The sequence below is a fragment of the Solea senegalensis genome, linkage group LG3 (genome assembly GCF_019176455.1).
Source record: "Solea senegalensis isolate Sse05_10M linkage group LG3, IFAPA_SoseM_1, whole genome shotgun sequence".
Taxonomy (NCBI): domain Eukaryota; kingdom Metazoa; phylum Chordata; class Actinopteri; order Pleuronectiformes; family Soleidae; genus Solea; species Solea senegalensis.
In genome coordinates, this window is record NC_058023.1 from 3,839,803 (window position 1) to 3,860,298 (window position 20,496).

Genomic DNA, 20,496 nt, shown 5'->3' on the forward strand with positions numbered 1-20,496 from the left:
GATAGGAAAGGGCCGGTGGTGTTCGGGGCCCTGATAACATCAGCAGATATCCACGTAATATTTGGATAATCAATCACCATTTGCATCAGGTCGCACCTGTGCACTCGCTGTTCTGAAACATGACTCAACCTCTGCTGTTGCCGGGCTAACTTTCTTTTTGACGTACCACTGACGCACAACACCTCTTCTCTCCACTGGGCCAGCTGTTGCTCCCTCGCTCATGTTCCCCCTCTCTCTCTTTCCACCTGTCACTGGTTCCCTTCATTCACTCTGCCTACCTGTCAAAACTCTCCCTAATGAGCCTCCTATGGCAACAATTAAAATACGACGATCACAACTGTTTTTCTCCAAGCCAACGACGATGAAGTGCACCAATGAACCAATGAAGATGCCCTATTTTAATGCTTAAAAAAATATTCTTGACTTGTTCTCAGTGAGTGATGAGTGCTGCGTGCTTTTTGCACTTTTGCACCCTGCAAAAAAAACAAAAACCACCTCCATGGGCATTCAGAAACAATACAACATTATCTGTATCCATTGTGTGAAAATGGGCTCATTCGTGAGGAGCTTATAGTCACGTCTTCAGGTACACTGAAGACAAAAGCTTCATTTATTTTATTGCATTTTGTGTATTAGCGATGTTGTTAAACCTTATTCACATAGAACGTTTGTCTGTGGAGTACTTTTCAAAGGCAGTTGATGTGAAGAGTGTGTGTGTGTGTGTGTGTGTTTCAATGCCAGGAAAGCTCTCTGAACATTTTGTACAATTTGGTGAAAATCCAGCATAATTAACCAAACAGTGATGTTTGGTTAATTATGAATTCATACAATTTCTCTCACATACATTCAAGAGCGGCCAGAACTGTACTGCTCAGACAAAACTGGTGTGACACAACAGGTCACGCTTATGTAACACACACACACACACACACGTACACATATCTGCTGGAACTGGAGCAGAAAAAACACACCAGCCAATCACAGCCCTCTCTCCACCCACTCCCTGAGAGCTCATTGTAACTCAAATCAGCGACAAAAAAACCCAATTTCTCTGAAAACTAATACATCAATTTAGAAAAAAAATATTAATTAACCAGCAATAAAGTACACATTGAAAAGCAATCGTCAGTCTGCAACAATTACGCGTTCAATCATGATATTAAAACATTTGAATTGAGGCCAGATATTTCTGCCCAGGAAACACAGCTTTTCTTGTTTGCGTGAATTAAATTGATTGATTCGTCCCGAGACGAGACCAAGTTTCATAAGGAGAATTGAGAGATTCTTGGGTGACACACGACACACACTTATGTGATATCGATATAAAATAAGAATAAAGTTGTAATATGGCGAGATATTATGACCTTTTTCCACTTATTTGGTGGAATATGCCTCCATTCACCTGATGTGACAGCAAATTTTGTCTATAATGCAGCGTGGCTGAGGTTCGCCATAAAGCTTGGCTCTCTGACGACAGTGGAGGTGCTCTGCTCGCCGGAGTTCCACTCCTTCTCAATTAGCGCTTTAATTGTTTCTGAGAGAAACTAGAAAACCTCTTTTTGAATAGCACGCAGATGTAAACAGCTGCAGCCTTGCAGTCAGTGACGACAAGCCATTTTCCTCCAGAAGAGAGGATTTCCTCTCTCTTCAGTTTCTCACACACTCTCTTCAATGCCCCGATACTGATGCTAATGTGGAGCTGATGTGACAAAAGATGGACTTTTACACTCGCTCTCTTTGCTCACAGTACGTTTGAATTTTACTGTAGGAGCTGTTGAACTTTTAGAACCAGGTTTTGTATTTCTATTGCACCATCACGTCCAAAACGAGCGGCATTGTTGTTGTGTTTTTCCGCTTGAGCTACATTTTATAGTTAGCCTTCAATTTGTCTTTTCAGGTTTGTTGTGTTTTTTCAATTTGAGTTTGGCTCCACCTGTTTTACAAAGTCTTCCGTAACATCGTACGTGAAATTTGACCCTATGCCATCTCTTCTCTTTCTTCCTAACGCTGTAATTTCTGCCGCGTTCCTCGTGTGTCCTCCTCAGTTTCGACATCCAACACCTGACCTCTGTACCTGGCAATCCGCCTGATTGGATCTCTTCTTCCTCTCTTCTGATTGTCGCTCTTCCCAGGTTCTGCGTTTTAGTTTTTATTCCGCGACGAAAGTGTCCGTAGATTTCGTCCCAGTTTTCGCCATATCAACTTCAGTTTTATTTACTGAACATCAATTTTCCTTCGTAGTCTCCGTCAACGAAATAAACCCTGGGTCACACCATCACTTTAAAAAAAAAGAAAGAAGAAGAATAGATTGTCCATATGCAGACGGCATAATCGGGCGAGCAATTTAAACGCCGGCTCCTTTTGCATCTTCATTAAAGCACAAATTGGTAATCAATATATGATTTTCCTGGAGAGCGGCCCCTGTTATAGAAGAGTAAATTGCTTCTTATGAGATGTTGAATTGCATCAGTTGTGACGTTGACATGGAGGGTGCTTTTGTTTACCGCGCTTGGATAATTAATGTAGAACGGCGCAGAGGAATCACGCACCTCAATTTGGTTTCTCCTATGGACATTATGTCCCAATTAAAAAATGGGAAATTATGCGTATACTGAAATGAAACGACTGACTGGCATTGATTATGAGCATCATATGAAGCCAGCACTCAATCAGTTTAGTATCCAACCTCCAAATTGGCATCCACACGCATAAGCCAATGATAGTTTTGCATATTGAGAAAGATATTTTAACGTCTATGCTTGTACGGCTTCGGTGTTTATCTTTAAAGGTGGTTTGTTTCCATCACTGCATTTCAATCCTGTCTCAAAATCAGGGTGGCTTGTGTTGTGTTTGGTTTCCACAACATGAACCTGTGCCAGAACTCACTCACTCACAGGGACACTAATGGATTTATTGTTGTAAAAAGGGAAAAGAAAATTCAAAAGGAGGCAGAGCGGAGGCTGTAATTGTGGAAGCTGCTTTTCAAAAATAACTCAGAATCAGGACTTTTAAGTGCATTACGGAGGGGGAAAAAAAACAAAGGGATGTAGCCTGAATCAGGGATCCAAAACTGATAAAAGGAAGGTCAGACATGCTCACAAAACACAACCCCATTATTTGCTATTAAGCAAGAGAAATAACATGGCTATCTATAGAATATATACTGTAGTAAATCTTGTATCTTTACGTTTACGAAAATATTCACATTTAAGAAGCTGAAAATTAGAAAAGCGGATGAATCTATTATCAAAATAGCTGAATGTTATTTTATTTTGGTCGTTGATTGATCGATTGATCATTGCAGCCCTAACATCAAAGTTTAGTACCAACTCTGAAACCGTCATCATTGAATAATAAAGTTTTAATTTGACTATTCTGTGTCCAGGCTACATGGTGGAGCAGTGGCTAGCATTGTTGCCCCCCAGCACGAGGGTCCCCAGTGTGGAGTTTGCTTCTTCTCCTTGTGTCCATGTGGGTTCTCTCAGGGTTCTCCTGCTTCCTCCAACAGTCCAAGAACTATGCCGAGTAGGTTAATTGGACACTAAATTGACCGTAGGTGTGAATATGTCGGATAAAGCAGCAGAGAAAGAATGTATTCTGCACAAATTTCTCTCTTAATTTATGGCACATGAAGGTCAAAATGTCAATAATCCTTGACACAATTTGTGTGAATTCATGATGTTAATCAGTCCAGGGTTTCCTTTCACATTCAGACTCTTTGGTCGAGTGCGTTTGAGTGACTCTGGATTGAATGAAAGAACTGATTTAACTTTGTCCCCAGGCCTCACTGTCTGTGTAGACAATAAGCACTGCCGAACAAATCCTTTTTTTTTTCCATTGAAAAGGTGGCTGATTAGGATGTTGAAAGTCGGCACTCGCTGAATACTCATTTCCTCATTTGGTCGGGGTTTGATGAGCTGCAAATCATCTTTTTATATGATGAAGTTCTAAGACGCCTGTATTTAAGGAGGAGCTGCGATGTGCTGATAACTTCAATAGGTCAAATTAGCATATAATGTGCTTCAAAAAGGTACTGGGGAAAAAACTCAAAAGAAAGGGGTTGATTGTCATTATTCATCATCTGTCTTTTTAAAATTGGTCGTTTTAAAAAAAACCTACTCCTATTCATCCATCCATTCTTCTAAATGTCAGACAAAACAAAAACATAGACAAAACTTTGGTATGCCCATCCAGCCACCCACCCATCCACCCATCCATCCATCCATCCTTCCTTCCATCCATCCATCCATTCATAATTAATTTCTCCTGTGTTTTTGGACAAAATGAGGAACCTTGACATCATTTGTGACCATAAACACACTTTGGAAGCCATTTTACAATCTAAATGTATCAGGGTAGTCAGTATCTAGTAGTATATCATATTTATTGTTGCTAAAAAAACTCCCTTTTGTCCTTGTAAAGTGTATTTATTGAATTTTCAAGAAAGAAATCTGCAATGACAACAAATAAAGAACATGGTGTCGTGGAGATAATTCACATCGGGGCTTTTACAGCAGGGCAAAACATCATGTTTTTATCAATGTGTCCATGTTATAGCAGTAATGGAATATACAAGTTGCCCTGTCTAAATAAAATTAAGGTTAGTAAACCATCTGTGGCTTTCTCCCCCTTTAAAAAAAAGTGTCCCATATCGTCTTGAAGATAGAATATTTACCCCTTATGATATAAGTAAGTTTTTTCCAGAGCCAGAGAGTTTGACAGTGTGTAAACTCGGTCTGCTCATAGATTTCCAGGCGATAGCTATGTCGTGTTTTGCTTGTAATAAGCAGGAGATTGTCACGTTCTTGCACCTTGGTTAGTTTGCATTCAACAGGAAAAATATTGCATCACTTGGGGCCTATTTTTACTCTCACACTCTCTGTCCAGAGAGTCTGGATTTGCGGAACGCAAGGTGGTACTTGTACTGTTTTATTTAAATGTGCTTAAGCCGATGACGACGATGAAGGAGCGTGGCTAATTCACTCCACACTTGTTTCTTTAGAGCGTCCGCCGCTGCCTCATCTGCAGCCCTCTGCTCGGTTAATTATGGATAATGGACATGAGCTCGGGAGGGAGGAGGAGTCCCCTTCTGCCAGAGCAACAGCAGCTGATTAGGCCGAGCGAGCAGCGTCACAGAGAGAGACTGTGGCGTGGGCGGTTTGGTCATGCGTCGCAACGCCAGCGGATCCGAACTTAACTCAGAGTCTTTGTAGTTCCTCAGTCCCCCCCCCTTAAGATATGCAGTATCCATGACTTTAAGTGGAAATGTGCCATTTCAATCAGCGTCAGTCAGGCTGGCGGGTTACACGCTCACAGAATTGGCCTTTTCCGACATCAAAGCGTATACATAGAGACGACGCTAACTCTAATTGCGTGCCATTAACCTATAAACTGTAGCCTCATTATTTCCCGTCTTATCTCGGAAGTTTCAAAAGAAGTGGATGTTTGAAAAATAATAGTCGCCGCTGTCAGGGTCCTTATTTTCTCCCCCCGATGTGATGTGGTGGACACTCATGCACGAACTTCATAATGAAACGTAAAAAGGTCACGGAAATCTCAAACGAGCTCGACTCATGGAATATGCCGTTGTAAGAGCAAGTCAACCACGTCACGCCGGCACCCCGCAGGCTCCGGTGTCATTTTCAACACGTGGGTGGGAATGAGCTGCGAACCTTTGAGAGGAAAAAAAGAAAAGAGAAATACCGTAAAGAATTAATGACATAATTATATCATAGTGAATTTTCAATAATGACATGCACAAACTTAGTCATCGTTCCAGTAAACCGCATCGTTCCAATGTTTGCTTAGTCATTTGGTCATTAAATACAAATATGACTCATTGTGTTCGGATAATACTGGAAATGAATGAACTATTTAAAGAAAAAAAACCAAAATTGGTTCCCATATGACTCACCAATCACCAAAAAAATCTGTGTTACTTAACTGAGACGTTCTCTAGTAGACGGTCAATATGACGTGTGTTCCTTTGGTGAAAATCCATAGAAAGCCATGATGATGAAGAAGAAGAAATGTCACCCATGACGTTCCCTAATGCTCATCTGCAACGGTTGTTGTTTTGTCCTTAATAGTATCGGGAACAAATCTCCACTGAGGTTTACTGTGTTATTGTCCCCAACGGAACTAATTCGATTCTTCCATCCTTTGTTGCCGTCCTTCCATCCGTACGTCCCAGTCATCAAGCAAACCTGATTAAAACGCTCTAATCTGTGCGGCTGATAGATGATGCAGTTTGCGTCCTCGTGTCCCGACGTACGAGAGGACCTTTTATTAGTAGTGACGTGGCAAAAAACAGTGGTGACTTGTCCAACATGTTAGTCCTCGTGAAAGTTGAGCATATATATATGTGTACTAGATATATAAACGGTACGTTGTGCGGCCCTGGTTGTGCTACAAGATGGGGGAGGATTGAAATAATTACAGGGAATTTAAATAAACTTGACTTGCAAAGATCAAATTCCCCTTCGGAACGACTGACCTTTTAAAGTGCCTTGTACTTGTGCCTCATCTAAAAGACCATTCTGCTCTTGTGAATAGTACTCGCATAACATGGCTTTAGGGTAATGATTGAAAACACCCACTGGGCAACTTCTTCAAATTCAAATTGCTCCATTGCACACACACACACACAGGCACTTAGTGTAAGAGACGGACACAATGAGTTAAATTGTCTGGTGTGGAAATTTCACAGGAGCTCATTAGAGGGACCCAGTGGAAGCCCGAGTGCAAAATTTGATTTTCTCAATCTGACCACAAAACACAAACACTCCCTTTGACACTCATGAACAGGATTAGTGTGTCTGAGAGTAGATGTAATGTAGGAGCACACACAGTAATGAGGGCAGACATATTTCAATATTATTGGCTATTTTTTTTTTTTGCCTCCAGGCCCAGTGTTTCCAGCTGGTGGATTGTTGCTTATCGTAAGGTCACAGCTGCCCGCTTCAAACACTAAAAACAGTGGGTTTTCTCCCCCAAAAAAACCCCCAACCTTTTTGTTGTCACTCCACATGTGTTATTTACTCCCCTGTTTGCTTTACTCACATTTTCTCCCCCTTTTCGCTCCTGTTTTGAGCTACTTTCACATCCACGGGCCAAAAGAACCCACCCCCCCCAGAACGTTTCTGCCAGTAACACAAAAGCCGAAATGGAGTAAATCGTAAATCACTAGCAGTTGTTGTTGTTTTTTGTAAATGCCAAATTACAATTTCATTCAAAGCAAAAGCAATAAAAGACCCGAGCTAATCTCGTAGTAGTATATTCGCCCTCCTCGATTTAGCTCCTCCATATCTCACTGATCCCCACCTCTAGAATACACTCCCACAACTCATCCAAAGCATATCATCAATATCTACCTTCAAATCTCAACGAAAAACTTACCTTTCCATCCCCCCACCATTACCTCAGCTGTCTTTTTCTGCAGGAGTTTGCAAAAAGTATGCCGAAGGCTTGTTTATGTCCTTGCTGCCTCTTTATTTAGTAATTAGCAAATGAGGAAGAGAGACACAGTGGGCAATCCAGTATTCAATTAATTCAATAACGTGAATCCACAGATTAGTAATCTCCTCAGATGTCGCTCGGCATGTTTACAGCCAAGCACTGATGTCATGTTTGTACTATAAACCTCTCCCATGAGTACGTGTGTGTGTGTGTGTGTGTGTGTGTGTGTGTGTGTGTTTGCTCCACTTTCATGTTATTTATGGGTCAAGCTGACCTGGAAGTACATTGACCTACATACTACAGCTTTAAGGAGCATCATCGTCCGTTGAAGAAATCCGCAAAAGACTAAAGTACTGTTTGTTCTGATTGAGGCTACAATGAATAATCAATTATTAACAATTTTTCAGCTCCTTGAATGTGAATATTTCCTGGTTTCTTTACTCCATATAACATTAGACATGTTGCTTGAATTTTGTGTTTCGGGAAACGCCAGCCAACCTTCTCTGGCGTTTTCTGGACCAAACAACTTAAGGACAAATCAAAAATAATAATCGAGAGATTAATTGATAAAAAATAGAGTTCCTGGAATGTATTTTATCATTTGGTTACACAGTATGTATTTAGGTTATGGCGGTCGGTCCCAAAAAGACCATAATTGCCTCTGAGCTGAAGACCTAACTTTGGGCTCGTGTACATTTCCCCCATCTCTTCCCAGACTCTTATCAGTGGAGCACACTAATGAGTGTTGCCTAGCAACCCATTAAAACAGGGCTTGGTAAAGTCAGCGTTGGCAAAAAAGAATCCTGCTCAGTGAGATCTTTTCTTTTCGTGCTATTCATGTGCCATCTGCATGCAGTAACAATGCCCGCTTTCACATGAACATCAAAAAAAAAAGTTCTGCCAAGACATAATTACATCGCATTCTTAATTAGCACCACCATCTTGAAGCCTGAATGCTTTGATGCAATAACATGGCGGATTGGGGGGATCATACTAGTTGGTAATTTATTTATAAATTCAACAGGGATCGTGGTACCATTTTTGATTTTTTTCTCTCCTTTCCACTTTTTTTTTTATTCTTTACACCCAGCAATCACGACGTGAGGGCTGGAGAGCACAGTCGACTAAAGACGCTCAGAAATGAGTTTGTTATCACTAAATTTAGATTCTGCGGCGTCGCAATCCCATTGCTAAACAATCATATTATGTAATAACGATTTTCCACAGCGATCCGTGTGACTCAAATTACGCTCAACGGCAAACAATCCACGTTCGCTCTGCACCTGTGGAAGCGAAATAATGCACTTTGATTGAGTGATTATCCAGAGAGCAGACTCTCGAGTGCCGTCGTTCACTGACACCAGAGGAGGGACAGTATCTGATCGAGGGATGGCTCAATACCATTTTTTGTATTGTACCAATACGGCATACGAAGATTGAACCTTTAATCGTTTTCATATTGAAATTAGGGCTGCAAATGTTTTCATAATCAATACTAATGTTGAGTATTTTCTCAGTGTATTGATTAGATGTTTGTACGATGTCCAACATCTTGTTTTGTCCATAAAACCAAAGGTCCAGTGTGTGAAGTTTAGGTGGAATGATTTTCATTTATCACAAATTAAAGATAAAGGATAAAATGAGCAAAAATGAGCCCAAATTGTGCAATGTTATGCATGTTAGAAAGTACGCGTATCTTCTCATTCTTCTCATATCTACAATAGAATATAGCACAGTTGATGTTTTGATGATGAGCTGAAGCTTGGCTTTAAAACCACAACCGGCTCATTCTCTAATCTACTCCATTCCCCAGATTTGCTCATATTCAGAATAAAGTAGCTCAACAACTACAACAGCAGCAGCCAGGTCTCTCCTGCTCCCTCTCAGTCCACAAATGAATCTCTTAAACAAAGACTCACTGTCTCTGTTTGTGTAACAGATCTGCGTTAAAGCTTAAGTAGGAGTGCTGACGTAAAAGAGCTTCACCCAGGGCCGAAACTGGGGGGCGGTGGGGGCGCTCCATTTCAAATTAAGCAGCATTTGATGGATGTTTTGGCTCTAAGTGGGTCATCCTGACCGGTGAGGTGACTACTGAGCCCGGCAGTGCGTCGCTCATGGTCATGGTTGTCTCCTCCAATCAGCTGTGTGAGGCTTCAACTTATGCAAAGTCTGCTTACCTTTCAACTTCCACATCAGGAGTGAGCGGAGTCTCAGGTGCCCAGAGTGACAGTAATGGATGCAAGAAGAAATCCTTGTGATGTTTATTTTTGCCCGTCCTCCTCCTGCTTCTTCTTCTTCTTCTTCTTTTGTTTATTTACTGAGCAGAAAACCATGTGTTGGAAGTTCGACTCGTGTCTGTGCAAGGGCCTCATCATTCAAGGGCAAAGGCACAGGAGAGACGCGGCCTGCCAACACCGCGTCATCGTCATCGTCACGCAGAGAGACCATCTGAATGTTATTATGCCGTCTGATTTGAGTGCCAGCTTCAAGGACATTCCACTCCACAACCAGGCGAATATTAAACGTCTTTGTATCCGTCGACCAAAGACAAACACAATTTCATTCATTCGAGAGTGAGAACGTCTTTCTCTCTACTCTTATTTATTCAACCCTCAATCGACCTACATCTATCATTTATCGCTACTGAGTGCTCACATTTGCTTGATTTATTATCATAATGCATAATTATGACACTGTCTGTAACACTGATGTAATCATTACCTGCTGGCGGCAGTAGAGGAAAACGTACACATGATTTCCCAAAAAATCCCAAAAAGATTGGTTGTGGGAGATTTTTTGGGGTCCCCCAAAATGTATTTACGGAATTTTCCCAACCTTTAGTGAAGCTTTATGAGGGTACGCTTTAAATAACATGTATAAAATGAAGTTGTAATTCATTCACCAAATATCTGTATAGGGATGGGAATCAGTATCGGTTAAAATGACTGTATTGGACTAATATCGATATCGGTAGATACTCGGACTCAAAAAGTGGTATTTAGTAATCTAACACACTGCTGTTCTTGTCATTATTTACATTGTGATTTGGGTCAAGATACAGTAGTTTGTCGTCTTTAAAGATTAGGTGCAAGAGTTTATTCCCAGAAGCAGATGTCTTGGTTTTACAGCCCTGATAAGATAAGGTGAAGGACTTCATGTAGCGGTCAAAGAGAGCACAACCTTCAAACCCCCTAAAAGCGTGACATCTTTAGCCTCCAGAGACCCTTGACTTTTTCTTGCACGTGCAGATTTGGAGAAAGAAGTGGTGATGGAAATCAAATCACTTGGTTTTTTGGACATTTTTTAAGGTGTTGCAGGGTACATTCATCCATCCATTTTCTACTGCTTTATCCTCCACATGAGGGTCAATCTCAGCTGACATTGGGGCGATAGGTGGGGGTACACCCTGGACAGTTTACGAGTCTATGACAGGGCCACATATAGAGACAAACGACCTTTCACTCTCACACTTCTATTGCTAACCACTACACCGACCGTCTGGCCCTTGTAATGTTCAGTTACACTCCTTGTTTCTCGCCAATAACTTTTTGAAATGCCCATATAAGGCTGGAAAAGGTGCATACATGCAGAACTCTTTGAAACTTGTTGGGGAAAACACAATAGTTGGACATTAAACAGACAGAGAAAACTCCCCTAAAGTGTGCTTGAACTGACTAGGACGCTTGTGTTCACACGTACGCTTTCCTGCGGGTCGTGTCTTGGCAAAAGTTCAGGGTTGTAGTGCGTGCCTGAAAGCAGCTTGTGTCCTTCGCGTCGTCCACAACCTCTGTCTGGGTTAACAAGCTGCCGTCGCCGCTCTGCCTCTGTGACCTCATGCAGAAAGAGGTTTCGCGGGGCAGCACTCATGGACCCCCGGGTTCCAGTCTGCGCGTTTGTCGCTATAGAAACGGCTCTTGCCAATTTATGTCAAAGGAATCTTTACCAGTCACTGCTAAACATGTGTTTGCGTTAAGATCACACCGTTTCATCGGCTTATGTTGTCATTTTAAACCGCTTTCAACCAAAGCCATGAACGGGTTACGCCTGTTTCATATATTCCTGTCACATCGTTCGCTTTTTCATTCGCGTTTCAATTCAATTTTGATTGTCGCTTTTGCCCATTCAGCTAAGTAAATGGGCGTGGAAAAAAAAAGAAAAAAAGAAATGCAATTTATTGTGAAAAGTCATGCAATTTATTCTGATGACAGAGACATCTCAGGGAACACAATTAGTTGGCACGGCATACCAAGCTGTTTCCCCTTTCAGCATCTGTAGCAGTGTGATTATCAAATGTTTTGATGTCAAGGGAGAGAAATGTTGACTGACAGGCCCCCAACCAGACCCGAGTACCAGATCATGCAGTAACTGACAGCAGAGAACCCGTCTTTTCTCTCTCTCTCTCTCTCTCTTTCTCTCTCTTCTGCACAAAAAAAGCAGACAAAACATTTAATTATTCCTCCAGTGCGTACAGAACAGAATGGAAGCGCGGAAACGAGAGCGGCTGCAGAGTTTCACTGTTAATGCTCTAAGGAGACGGCGCTTGAAAACGTATCACAGTGACAGCAGCCGGGTTATTTATCACAGGCACGCATGGAAAAATGCATAGTTTATTCACAAAACCCCGTCATCTGTCACACACAAAAAAACAATAATTATCCTTACACAATATACTCTGCAGCAGAGAAACCCAACACTTTTGGCTTAAATCCATAAACGCTTCGTTAGGAGCTTGTGTCTCATTAGTCATGGACTCTGTGTTTCTCTTCATATGCACCGGGAGACTCTCTCGGTCTGCTGGTTTTACAGTAATCTTTGTGTCGCCTCGCCTCGTCTCTCAGTGTCGATTGGGTTCTTCTGAGCCGGTGTTAGTTTGATGTCAGTTCTGAGACTCTGCTTTTACCAGATGGTACGAAATACAATGACCTTCCCGGAGCTAACATTTTGGGTTTGGTTTTAAATCGGGACAGATTTCTCTCGTAGCTTAAATGTATTATTTTACATTTGTTGTGAATCTCAACTAGTAAGTTAGTAAGTCCAAGTTGTTTCTGAACAAACGATAATGGTTGTAATGATTCATCAATTTTCATCGACTTTCAAATAGGAGAAGATTGTCTATACATCCTTATTTTCCCAGGTAAATTAACCCTTTAAACACGATCGTATCACAGACGTCACGTTTGCGCAAGCGAACTTTGCATTACTGTAATTACGCGACGGTTTGTGAGCAAAAAAATTTCAACGGTTTCTGAAAGCTGAGAAGTTGCACGTCAGTGCCAACGTGTGGTTATTATGGTAATTTCCCAATCAGCGTCTTTGTCACCAGAGTGGATCGAGAGTTGGGAAAACAGCTGTACAGTTGTTTTTGGACACAAAACACCATTTTAAATTGTTAATACACTGTTTTAACATGCAGTACGTTGTGAATAACTGCCAGATATTGACAGTTATTCTGAAAAGACGGACATTTTGAGGCTTAGGTGTTAAAGGGTTAAGTCATATCAATGTACGAAGAATAGTGGCTTTTTCCCTTAAGAAGTAATTGGTTCTTGTTAAAAGGTGTATACCTTTTCCTTAATGTGCTAAATAGACCTAAAGGATTCAGTCTTAACACATGATTGTGACTGTATTGGAGTAATATCGATATTACAGGGTCAAGATTCACCCATTCCATGTCATTTTATACACATTTTAACATTGTAGTGACTAAAAATGAGTGAAATTCATGAGTCATGTCAGAAGGAGGACCCAGACATATGTATAGCCCTGGATAGGTCATTGGTTTTGTAATGACCAGCGGTGACAGCAAATAAAGATGACTCATAAAAGGGTGTTTGTTCCAGATGTCACTCTGTATGTTGTGTGTGTGTGTGTGTGAGAGATGGCTCAAAGTTGCTGTGTGACCAGACAGTGTCACACGGCAGCCTCATTAAATCCAACTACATTACAAGCGCCCATGTGCAAAGGTTTGGCAGAGTCACGGTGTAGTCATCATTTGGCCGTTTGCTAAAAGTCTGTGCGGTATCGTCATGCCAAATCCTTTTCAGGCAAACGCGAGTAGGCCCTCGGATCTGGCTGCGGTCGGGGCCACTTGTCTGGTGGGAAGGAAGCAAATGGCTTCAAGAAAACAATGGAGTCAGCTCCACTCAACCTTCAAGCTCTAAAGAGCGCATGTCTTGAGATTCAGAGAGTAATGAAGGCTCATGTTTTTGTTTTTTTTTTATCTTCATACAGGATATTGGCTTTGTGTCCCTGCTGCTAAACCAAAGAGTCTCCATTGTCCCGCAAACACTGGTCCCCTTTGGTTCTTATTAAAAAGATGGTCGAGATCTGAACACCAATATGAGCCTGAGATTAATATTGTGTCCTTGTGTTTTTCCTCAAGACTTCCCTTCCTCTATCATAGCATATGCGTGTTGTAGCGTAGCACAGAGAATATTTGATGTGCTGTCCAGGGCCACATAATAACCGGACAGTGGGGTTGTCGGTTATTTATCTCTCTATGGAGTTTGAATGTCAGATAGCAGTGAATACACTTCTGCAGGATTGTTGGGTGGTGTGGTCATTGGTTGTCAGGGCTAAATGCCAAAGATTGGGACCCCTCTTTTACTATTAATATTAACGACAAAACATGTTTGTTTATGACGATGACGTACATGTGTTTTTTGAAGGTGACAAAAATGCTGCAATGTTGGATGTATTATATTCACCGTTTTTGTCGTAAAGCACATTGATTTTCTTTGGAATGGAATGGTAATGCTCTGGAAAACTACCAAATAATCAATGTGGCCAATTTCTCCTTGTGCAATGGTTTAATGGCACACAACTCGACAACTGGTGCCTCAAATTTGACCATGATCAGTGCAATCCACTACTACTGCGACAATTTACTTCAACTATCATATAGATTCACATTTGACACCCTTAATGTGGGGTCAAATGACAATACATTTAGTAAAATACACTTTAAATACTGCCCCAAACTAGAGGATAGTTGGCCTGATTTCGCAAGTTTCAGTGAGATCACAAATCCCTGGAATGTCCTCTCTTGATTAAATACCAAGTGTGTGGTCCTGCGTCTTAACTGGATAGTCTGGTCTTTTTCCAGGATTAAAACATTGAAAAGTTTGTAGTGACTGTGGTCTAAAAATCAAGTGAGAATGGAAAATCCTCTAGTGCGGGGCAGGCATTAGCTAATAAATAGTAAGACCATTTTAAAAATAAAATGGACTTAAAAATGTTACTGGGACATAACAAGTATGTACCATCTGTACTTGTTGAATTGTAAAAAAGCACACAATCTGGCATGAAATGAAACCAATGCGTATGCCACACCAATTTAGCTTAGTCAGCTATTTTAATGCTCACATTGCTGGCCTGTGTCCACGGACAAAAACTTCCAACAGGCTCCCAGTTTTAATGTTTGCTGTGAATATTAGTGTGAAAGCAAGGCAGCGTAGCACGACCCCTTAAATATGAGAGAAAATGGGAGACGGGGTGACCCAGTTTGAGATGGTGCAACTGCCGGGAAAGCAGTGAAATGGATTTAAAGACACACATGATGGTCTGTGTTGACTTGTGTGTGAGTCAGTTTAATACACAGCCAATGGCCTGTTTTATAAAAAAAAAAAAGGGAGAGATTTTGTTGTTTGTTGTTATTTAGTGTTTAGTATCCTCTTTTTCTCACAAAGCTCAGTTGGCAGAGCTGTCGGCCAAGTCTTCCTTTAGTGGTCTAAGGTAACGGTAACCAGAGGGTTGCCAGTTAGGGATAACTCTGGACAAGGTACCCACTGCTCCTGTCCCCAGTTTGATCTTTCTTTACTGGATGCCATCACTAATTAGTGTGTGTACAAATGAAATTAATTTGGACATAATTTATACAAACAGGGTTGCCAAGATATAGTGATGGATGTACTGTAGCGTTGGTCGATTTCAAGACACATTTCCTGAGTGCAATGACCTCCCACAGTGAAGTCTCACTGTGGGGCTCTCAAACCCCATCACTCGGGGGTAAAGGGCCTTTTCTTGACCCCTGTTCACTTTAAAAATAGACACGTCTTCAGGGCCCTCTCCACTGAGCTTATTGGGTGTCAATGATCGCCAGCGAGGCCGACCGGGATCCCTGGGCATTTGAAGTCTATTTTAGGACCATGTTTCCCAATGGGCAGACGGCGGGGTGTTTGTTTTTCAAACCAACATGACTGTTACACATTCATGGAACACCTTTTCAGTAAAAGCACAGAATTGGCTTTCAGAGGCCTCCTGCTGTCTGCTGGTAAATATCAGCCTCTAATTAGCAGCTGTTTATATCTTTCTCGACAGCCGGTCAGATCTGGTACAGATTTTTCTGCGTTTAGCCTGATCAATAAACCAAACTTTCACAGTCCTTTCTTTCCATTTGCGTTTTCTATCTGGGAAAGAGGAAAAAAATTAGGTTTTCAATTACATTTGTTGAACTTCACGGCTGCGTGAAATGGTTGTTTTCCAATCCTTCTGTGGTTATGTCAAGTTTCATGACCTTTCCAGGCGTGAAATCATTCTGAATATAGCCTGTTTGTTTTTAGAACCAATTACAATGGCCCTACATATGCTGTTAATGTATTACTGCTTCACACTGCGCCATCTGCTTCCTGCAAATGAGACTGTTGTTGTTCGTTTTTCTCCCACCATTTATTGTGACATATTAAACTTATTAACTTTTTAAAAAATTGGGCTTAAAGTTCAAGGTGAATCTAATCTTTCACTATAACCACCCAACTGGTCGAAACACAGACTAAGTGATCGCACAACTAATAATTTCTGCCCAATTGGTTGCACTCTAAGGTATTAAAGGCCAAATGTCAAATTGAGATCACAGACAAAATTTAGTTTCAATCGATGTGTTTGCGCTGATTTTACGAGGCTGAAAACTGATGCTTTCCTGTGTTTGAAAAAGCTAATTTCCTTTTTCTATTATGGCCACAATTTAACAGTCAAATTAAGCTTGGATATTATCACTTCATGCATCATACAGATAGTGTTTATTAAACTGTTTGTAATGTCCACCAATCCCGACTGTGTCAAGCAAATACAGAGGATATTTTCCATTTAAATAGGAATGAATTAAAAGCGTGCAGTTTAATCACAGTAAATGACTAACATGCCGCATCTCTGGAGTATTGACCTACTTGTTCTCATCTATATAGTGGACACGGGTACATTTAACTCATACTGAACTGTTAATTAATGGCTAATGCGCTTGTTAACTACTGTAAAATGTGTGCCTTCAGGCCTAAGTCATTCTCACGTGTCAAAATGAATATATAAAGTGGTGATTTGTACTGTAATTTGAAATTCCAAGTGTCTTAATTTGCATTATGTAATCACATTACACCAACATTTTGTGTGTTTTGCGATGTTGTTTTAAAGGCAGATTTTCCCCTCTGTTTCAGTGAGCCGGACTGGAAGGAACTCCTCCAAGTGAAGATACTGTAAGTACTCACCAGTATTTAATATGACTTAAATATGTATATAATAGAGAGTTTAATGTAGGACGTTTACAGCATGCTGGACAGTGCCAAATATCAATTTAGCGCCAAATGGGTGACACATAGAAGTGGCCTCATTAGGTTTACTGAAAAGAACATCTCCCCCCCACCACACCTTGTTGTTTTCTGACACATACACACAAAATCAATCGAATCAGTAAATCCAAGAGGGAGTTGGGATGCCTGATAGCCCCCGGTCTCATTTGAGATGCAGACATTGTCCTGTTGCTTCCTTTAATTAGATCTGGAGGCGTGCAATCTAATATTCACCACAAGGCTCCGACATGGCCCCTGAGCCCGTGGCCCAGAAGGCTGTGTGCTAATTCAATGGACTGGAGTCACCTGTGATCAGAAAGGCTGGAGTAGCCATTCAATCAAGAAGACAAGAGGCATTGGCCGTCCCCCCATCCTTCTTTACATGACGTACTTATGGGACGCAATCGGGTTTGTAGGGTTGATTTGAAGGCTGGATGAGACGCAAAGAGGAAAACACAGGGTTGGCATCAATTGCCGGAGGGTAATTATCATCAGCGGCTGAAGTTGGCACTGATTATCCTTATGCTACATCGAGTATTTTCAGTCAGAGAGCTGATATTGCATTTGAAATGGGGGCCAAACTCCACAATCAACCAAGAACACAACTTGTTTTACCCAAATTTTCCAAATGTTGTGACTATTTGGTGCATATCAACAGTCTGGACAACACTGGTAGTCACTTCCAACTTCCAAGAGGTGTGACCAATGGACGTAGATCGAAAGGCCTCGGACCAATGATTTAGATGATGTGTGTAGAGCGATGGAAAATGACAACAAACATGCTGGTTGTAGTTTCCTAGTTATGGTGTTTAACGACTTCTGTATGGGAAAGCTCTATGGGGTAAGTTGCTTAAAATAGAATGGAATGGAATGAAAAGAAAACTGCTCTTTGGTGGCCACTATGCAAGGTTTTCAACACGTTAACATTTTTGTTGCTTTTTCAGCAAAAGTACCTAAATTAAATACTGTTTCAGTGTTGATATACGATTATACCACACAATCGCACTAATTGCGATGCTCAAAATGATGTCTTTGTGCCCAAACATTACTGTGATGGCAGGAGCAACAGTTCTTGTAAAGCTACCCCAGGTGAACCACAGGGTTCAGAGTTGGGCCCACTGAATATTTGAAAAGAGAAGTAACAGCCCAATATGTGCACGTACAGAAATCTCGAGAAATCAATCTCAACTGTGTTTAATTGGCCTCACTTACTAATTGAACCAATGAGATTAATTCTGCACTCAGAACAGCCCTGCCTGCTAATTACGATCTACCTTCATTCTGTTGACATACAGTATATTTAATTTAATTTAATTTATGGTGATGGATGAGCAACAATGAGCGGGAAAAAATTGCAAACGCGGGAGGTTGTTGGTAGAGTTTTTTTTTTTCCTTTTTTTTCCCTTGGTTCCTGGTGGGAGACGCCGATTTACCAAGATGAGTAATTAGCAGCGCTGTCTGATGTGATGTACAGTGGAGAACCCACTCCACTCTTGATTATAAAGCTCCATGTGTCTGTCCCAGGTGTCACGAATGACTGATGTACTCTGCACGTCCCACTGACACTTGCCATTGTTTACGGCTGTTTAAGCCTCATACCTGATTTCACACCCGGAGCCACGCAAGCCCACTCCCATTAGCAGGCCTATTAATCCTTCTTTGTGCCGTCCGATGAGGTTAAAATCCTAGTTTTGCATGCAGCGGCGTTTGTCCAGAACAACGTCAAACCCTGGACGTGGAAGTATTTATCTTATGAAAACGTTTGCATGTCAAAAGTAAAAAAAATAGTGATTGAATAATAATTATAGGAAGCGTACCTTCACTAGCCCAGCTTTTTTAGTGCTTCCAGTATCACAACGTGATGCACCTCTTTCGTTTTTTGTTAGCGTCTGCTATTTTGTGAGTGTTTCATTGGGTTGAACCCACATGGCCATTTACTCATTTTCAATGTGTAAATGGAAGCTAAAACCATTTTGAAATTCACTTCACCTTAAAAACGAAAACTCTGCTGCTGCCAAGGACACCTACAGACTCACAATTTATGCCTGAGGGAAGTTTCGTAGAGTTTTTAGTGTCTTTAAATTTTCTGGATGGACAATATTAGTCCACTCCTTATGCTGCAAACTTTCAGAAACTGTAATGTATTTGCTCGCAACCTGTTTGCTCTCCTATATCATGTGGACAACAGTTCTTCAGTGACTCTGATTTGTGCTCGAGGCTGCCACGCAGTTTTCAGTAACCATCAGATAGGGTGGCTTGTCTCTCTCAGTGCAGCCCTAAGACACTTACACAGAGAGAAAAAAATCGCCTCTGGAAAAGCTCAAGAGAAGACCAAACATGGAGAGGGGGGGGTTAGATAGCCTAGTGTTTTCAAAATGGCCACAGGGAAGCCATTTCCCACAATGCTCTAATTCCCCCTGGCTCCACGGTGTCGAGCTGTCTTTGTGAGCCAAAGTGTTTGAGACACATTGCGGTCACCATGGGCTGGAGGAGATATGACAAATACAAAGGAGCGATCGTGTTTGCTTCACTCTCTCGGGAGAACATGTGGCTCATTGGTATTTGTATGAGCCGGAGACGCTCGCTTTTTGGAGAGCTGTCAGTTTCATGTGTCACGTTTGAGGGGAAATTTGCGTAAATGCGGCCTAATGACAGTTCCAACCTACTTAAATGTGTGCATATTAAATGAAAGTTTAGTTTAGTGCTTTGTTTTGAATTATGGAATCATTTCAAATGACACTTTACACGACGCAAGCAACTATTTTAGAGAAGCAAATAAAATATCGAATCATTGAAAAATATTGTATTTTATTGTACTCCCTCACTTGTTCTTTGCACTCCCTCACTTGTTTACGCTCCCCGATTTGTTCTTTGTGCTCCCTCACTTGTTCTTTGCACTCTCTGATTTGTTCTTTGCGCTCCCTCACTTGTTCTTTGCGTTCCCTGATTTGTTCTTTGCGCTCCCTGATTTGTTCTTTGCACTCACTCATTTGTTTTTTGTGCTCCCTCACTTGTTCTATGTGCTCCCTCACACTTGTGTGTGTGCTCCCTCACTTGTTCTTCGTTCCCTGATTTGTTTTGCTCCCTGATTTGTTCTTTGCACTCACTCATTTGTTTTGCACTCCCTCACTTGTTTACGCTCCCCGATTTGTTCTTTGTGCTCCCTGATTTGTTCTTTGCACTCACTCATTTGTTTTTTGTGTTCCCTCACTTGTTCTTTGCACTCCCTCACTTGTTTACGCTCCCGATTTGTTCTTTGCACTCTCTTTTTCTTTGCGCTCCCTCACTTGTTCTTTGGCTCCCCTTGTTCTTTTTCCTGATTTGTTCTTTGCGCTCCCTGATTTGTTCTTTGCACTCACTCATTTGTTTTTTGTGCTCCCTCACTTGTTCTATGTGCTCCCTCACTTGTTCTTTGCACTCTCTGATTTGTTCTTTCGCTCCCTCACTTGTTCTTTCGTTCCCTGATTCGTTCTTTGCC

At 41.4% G+C, this 20,496-nt stretch overlaps 1 protein-coding gene across 1 annotated transcript in view; it reads left to right on the forward strand.

Moving 5' to 3' along the window:
• The window catches only part of syt1a (synaptotagmin Ia), a 167,492-nt gene that overhangs the window by 29,029 nt on the left and 117,967 nt on the right, over positions 1-20,496 (forward strand). The window contains exon 2 of the mRNA XM_044020704.1: positions 16,887-16,925. The gene's annotated coding sequence lies outside the window, so the exon portion shown is untranslated. The remainder of the gene's footprint in view (positions 1-16,886; positions 16,926-20,496) is intronic.